Consider the following 5,774-nt stretch of genomic DNA (forward strand, 5'->3'; position numbering starts at 1 on the left):
AGAGCTCATTGCAACTCTATACTGAGTGCGAGGTGTTGAGCTTGTTCGATTTCTCCTTCGGGACGTGTATAGAGTTAGGCATAGTTGACCTTAGATTTAGGGATTATCTAATTAAGAGTTTCCATGACTCACCATTGCATTGATTAGGAAGCATAATAGATGGTTCTTGCACTTGAAACAATTATCCTAGGTGGAGCATTATCCAGAGTACCCCATCTTTCTCGATTGGCTTATCCCCTTCTTTACTTTTTGCTCTCTTATTTGTTGCTTTTATTGTTGAGAATTGAATCATTATCACACTCATCATCATTGATCTTTCACATAGCTAAGAATCATATTAAGTATTTTTATTCCCTACTCCTTGTGGATTCGATACCCGCTTACCCGGGATTATTACTTCGACAAACCCGTGCACTTACGGGATATACGCAAGGGGATCTTGTCAAGTTTTTGGCGCCGTTGCCGGGGAGTATATGTTTATAGATACTTTGCACTTTTTTTTCTTAGCTATTTCACCATATATTCTATTTCATATACGCTTATTCTATCATCGTTCTGATTTCGTTTTTCTTCTTTTTTTGGTTGCGCGTACGAGGTTATGACCCGAGGGAATCCCTCAATATTGATTGAAGGGGATCCCGAGCTTGAGCGATACACTTAGAAGAAAAGGGAAAGAGCACTGTGCAAGAACGGTCTAATCTAGGCTGATTTGGAAGAAGAAGAATCCGAAAACATGGCATACGAGAATGAGCAGCTGCGAACATTATCGGATTATGCTAGACCTTGAGTGTTGGGGACACAATCGGTATTGTCGTCCCTCGATTACTGACTCGAACTTTGAGTTGAAAGCCGGCATTCATCCACATGTTGCGTGATAAGCACAATTCAATGGTTTGGCCGATGAGAATCTAAACAATCACATATGAGAGCTTTCTCTGGGTGTGTGATATCTTTGAAGATAAGCGGAGTGATGGATGATGCCATCAAGTTGAGAGCCTTCCCATTTTTCCCTAAAAGGGAGAGCGAGCGATGGCTACACTCGTTACCTAAAGCGCCCGATTACCACGTGGAAGGGAGATGGTGGAAGCTTTTTCTGGCCCATTATTTTCCCTCTCGGGAAAATCGGCAAAGCTTAGGAGCGAGATCTCATCCTTTGTTCGAGTTGGAATTGGAGTCTCTATTCGAGACATGGGAAGGTTCAAGGAGCCCCTTAGGAAGTGCCCGTAACATGGATTCTCGGGTGGATGATTGTTCAAACCTTTTTACAATGGTTTGAACACTGAGTACTAAAGGCAACTCTTGGATCTGCGTGAGGAGGTACCTTAGGTAGCAAGACCCCGATTAGCCCGTCGAGTTGATTAAAGAAATGGGGTTAAAGCGACTACCAATAGAATGCTAGGGAGAAGAAAAAGGTGGCGGTCTCCATGAGATAGATCACGGTAACTTCATTGGCGGCCCAAGTGGAAAATTTGAGTGAAGTTAGATCTTCTAACATCAAATAGAGTGGCGACGTAACTAATTGCACTGGTGTGGTGGAGGACATGCTCCCTCGGATTGCCCGATCTCTTTTGGTGATGTTTCTTGGTGGAGAATGTTAATTTTGTAGGTAATGGCATGAGGCGTCAAAGGAAACCCATATAGCAATACCTACAATCCGTGTTGAAAGAATCATCCCAATTTCTCATGGAGTAATCAAGGTCCACAAAAGGCCATGGGGCCACTGGATTTCCAACAACAACAAGCCCCTCAGGTGGAAAACAGAGTCTCAGGTTTGGAAACCCGAATGACTAACCTAGAGAAGCACTTGTCTAGATTTGTGCAATCTGCAAATACTAGGTTTGAATCAGTCGAGGCTACAATTTGCAACCACACGGGCTCTTTGCATAACCTTGAAAATACGGTGGGTCAAATTGCGAAGTCTCTTTCTTAAAGGCCACATGGAAACTTACCAAGCAATATAGAGACCAATCCTAGAGAGCACGTGAAGGCGATCACTTTGAGAAGTGGTCGTGAGGTTGAAAGTATGATTAGAGTGAGATGCCAAAAAGAACACACACCCGAGGTTATAGAGGTGGAAGAGGGACGAGCAAAGAGAAGAGGTGGTACCCCCACCTTTCAAGCCAGAATTTCCTTATTCCCTCTAGATTGAAAAAAATGACCAAGGGGAATGAGCGATTACAAGAAGTTCTGAGTTTGTTCAAGAAACTCCACATCAATATTCCTTTTTGTTGAGGCATTGGCCCAAATGCCTAAGTATCTGAAAGTTCTTGATAGACTTATGGACTAACAAGAGGAAGTTGGAGGAGAGAGATTTTTGTGATTTTTAGATGCTTCATGCTCGGCGGTATTGCAAAAGAACATGCCAAACAAGAAAGAAAAGACCCGGGAAGCTTCATCGATTCCGTGTAATATTGGCAATCTTGGTGAGGAAATGGCATTGGCGGACTCAGGGGCTAGTATCAATATCATGCCATACACCTTCTTTCAAAAGCTAGGCTTGGGCGAGCCTAGGCCTACTCGGATGACTTTACAACTAGTGGGCATGAGCGAGTCGACATCCGGGAGGCATCATTGAAGGCGTGCTTGTCAAAGGTGGACAAGTACATTTTTCGATTGACTTTTTTTAGTGCTAGATGTTGATGAGGATGCGGATGTACCCTTGATACTTGGGAGACCGTTCTTGCGGACTTCCAAAGCATTGATTGACATGGACGGCGGAGAGCTAACCTTGAGAGTTGGAGATGACAAGCTCACATACCGCCTTGCTGAGGCCATGCGACATTCTCTCAATTTCGATGATACTTTATATTTTCTAGACACTACTGATGAGATTGTTGATGAATACATACAGGAGATGTTCATTCCGGATCCGTATGAAGGGTTGTTCGACCAAGAGGAGGGACATTAAGATGTAATGATGCTTGGATCGACGGAAGAAATACCATCTATCCCGGGGACCTTGAAGAAGGTGCTCCGGAAAATGAAAAGGGCTAGGAGATGCCACCGGAAATACTCCAAGGCTGTTGGAGACGCACATGAACCGAAGAAGTTGAACGTATCATTGTTAGAAGGTCCGAAGCCCGATAATACACCCTCTACTCTCAAGAGACTTTGCACATCATGCTTTCAAGCCATGGGTAAGAGGGCAACTTTCATTCATGAACCCCCATGAGGTAAGACAAGGTACGTCGAGCTTAGTGACATTAAACAAGCACTTCTTGGGAGGCAACCCAAGTGTTTACTGTTTTCTTTGTTTTAGTTCAGTTTGTTTGCATGAATAATTTGTTAAGTGTTGGTGTCTTAATTTCTTAGATGCTTGTGCTGAGATTTCCTTGTGAACTTTGAATTTTAATCATGTGTTTTCATGTGGAATTGGCGAAGTTTGGTCGTTTGAGCTCCATTTCATGATTTTCACTAGTAAACAAATTGCATAATAGAGCAGGCTCTGAGTATGTAAACATGTTCAGAAATTTTCTGCAGAGCCTGCAGATTTTTCTAAGTCATCCAGAGAAAACACACGGGTGTGTGGAATTTCCGCATGGCCATGGATTTGCACTTCGAGCTCATCTAGAGAAGGCACAGGGGCATGCGGCTGCCCCTGTGAACGACCATGCGATTGGCACACGCCCGTGGGTAATTTCCGCACGGACGTGTGAATTCCTGTAGGGTTTGGCGAATTTTCCCGAGAGCACACAGGGGCGTGGACTTGCCCCTGTGGGCGACCTTGTGAACCATGCATGGGCATGGGTAATTTCCACAATCCCGTGCGAAACTCTGTAGAGGAGTTCTCTCCATCCCGAGAAAACACAGGGGCGTGCAACTGCCCCTGTGAGTTGGGCATGTGAATGTCCACGCCCGTATGGAATTTCCGCACGGGCGTGTATAACACTTGGTATTTTTCTCGGATGTCTAGAGAAGCCACAGGGACGTGCGGCTTCCCCTGTGGGTTGGACGCACGGGCGTGGGTATTTTCCACACGCCCGTGCGATAGTATTCAAAGTCGAAGGAGTGTTTTCCCGAGAGTGTATAGGGGCGTGCGTGCACCACTATGGCTCTTTTGTAATGAAGCGCACGGGGGTGCGTAATTACCGCACGCCCGTGTGCATGCACAGAATTCCAGGAGACGAGATCTTTTCCTTAAAAACATTGTGATCGGTCTCATTCTTTATCTCCAGTCACTTGAAAACTACTTCTGATTACCTTTTCAGCCGCGCGTCGTCGTGTTGGAGGATTTTACTTCACATATCGTACCCATTTTCAATGTTTTCACATTTATTTCTTAGGTAACCTTTTTATCCTCTTTTCTTCACCAACTCTTGTTTTTCACAGATTAAATATCTTTAATTGCGAATTTTCATTTTTATAATGCATGGTGTAAGTTTAGAAAGCATCTGGACGCGGTTCTAAGTTGAATTTTTGAGAGTTGTTGACAAGGTCCGCTTACGTATATCCCACAAGTGCACGGGCTTGTCGAAGTAATAATCTCGAATCCACAGGGAGTAGGGAGTAAAGACACTTAATTCAATTCTTAGCTTTGTGGAGTATCAACAATGATAAGTGTGGTAATGATTCAATTCTCAGAAATTAAAAGCAACAAGTAAGAGAGGAAAAGTAAGGATGAGGCAAGGCAATCGATAAAGATGGGGTACTCGGATGATGCTTCACCTAGGATAATCGCTTCAAGTGCAAGAATTATCTATTATGCTTCCTAATCAATGCAATGGTGAGTCGTGGAAATCCTTACATACATAATAACAAATCTAAGGTCTACTATGCCTAACTCTATACATGTCTCGGAGGAGAAATCGAACAATCTCAACACCCCGTACTCGCATAAAGTTGCAATGAGCTCTAGGGATTCCAAGTGATAAATCTCTTCCTAGATTTAGACCTAACACTTTGGTCAAGGCGGAAGGTCCCTAGCCATAATTAAGCCCTAGATACTAAGATCATCTCAAAGCTTCACTCCATTGAACGCGTAACTAGGCCCCAGCGGAGGTTCATCCCTTAGACCATTCACTCTATTATGGCCGCAAAGAACTCGAGGAACGGAGGTAGAATCTATCACGTCGGAGGGGAAAGGGGACGCTCCTGTACCTCTCGACTAACCCTCTCAACCCTCTCCAACCTAGCTTTGTCTAGCGCTCGTGCTGCGTCACTCACTCACAAGATTACCAACAAGAACTCTCAACCCTAGTGTCACTCTAGGAGAAATGTTCATACAATCAAGCATTCAAGGTTGGAACTCACAATAAACATCAATTTATTGAAAGCATAATAAAGAAGTTCAATGAAGCGAATACATCCTAGGGTTCACAATCACCCAAGTACCCACTAGGGGTTTAGCTCTCCATGGAGCTAAGTACAGTCAAAGAAATCGAATGTAAAAGCAATGAATCCATAAATAAACCCCCTCGATGGTCGTGTCGATGGTCTTGTGGAAAGTTCTCTACTCGTCGTCCAAGGATTCCTTCATCCGATATATAGGATACGCCTCGATCGAAGCTCCCCTACCAACCTTCTTCCTAATGGAATCACGATGTCGGAGCCGTAGAACCTCTCCAAAACTTTGGCCAATACCCCTCGAAACCCTAGTCGAAGCCCTCTCGCAAGATGGGGAAAAGATGGAGAAAAGAATACCAAAATCGGGGCTGATTCGGCTTTAAATACGGTTGAAATCGGGCGACTACACGGGCGTAAATGCTTCACGCGCCCGTGGGGAATTTCCACAAGGGTGTGCGTAATTTCCACACGCCCGTGGGGAATTTCCACAC

The sequence above is a fragment of the Dioscorea cayenensis genome, unplaced genomic scaffold, assembly GCF_009730915.1.
Source record: "Dioscorea cayenensis subsp. rotundata cultivar TDr96_F1 unplaced genomic scaffold, TDr96_F1_v2_PseudoChromosome.rev07_lg8_w22 25.fasta BLBR01001966.1, whole genome shotgun sequence".
NCBI lineage: Eukaryota > Viridiplantae > Streptophyta > Magnoliopsida > Dioscoreales > Dioscoreaceae > Dioscorea > Dioscorea cayenensis.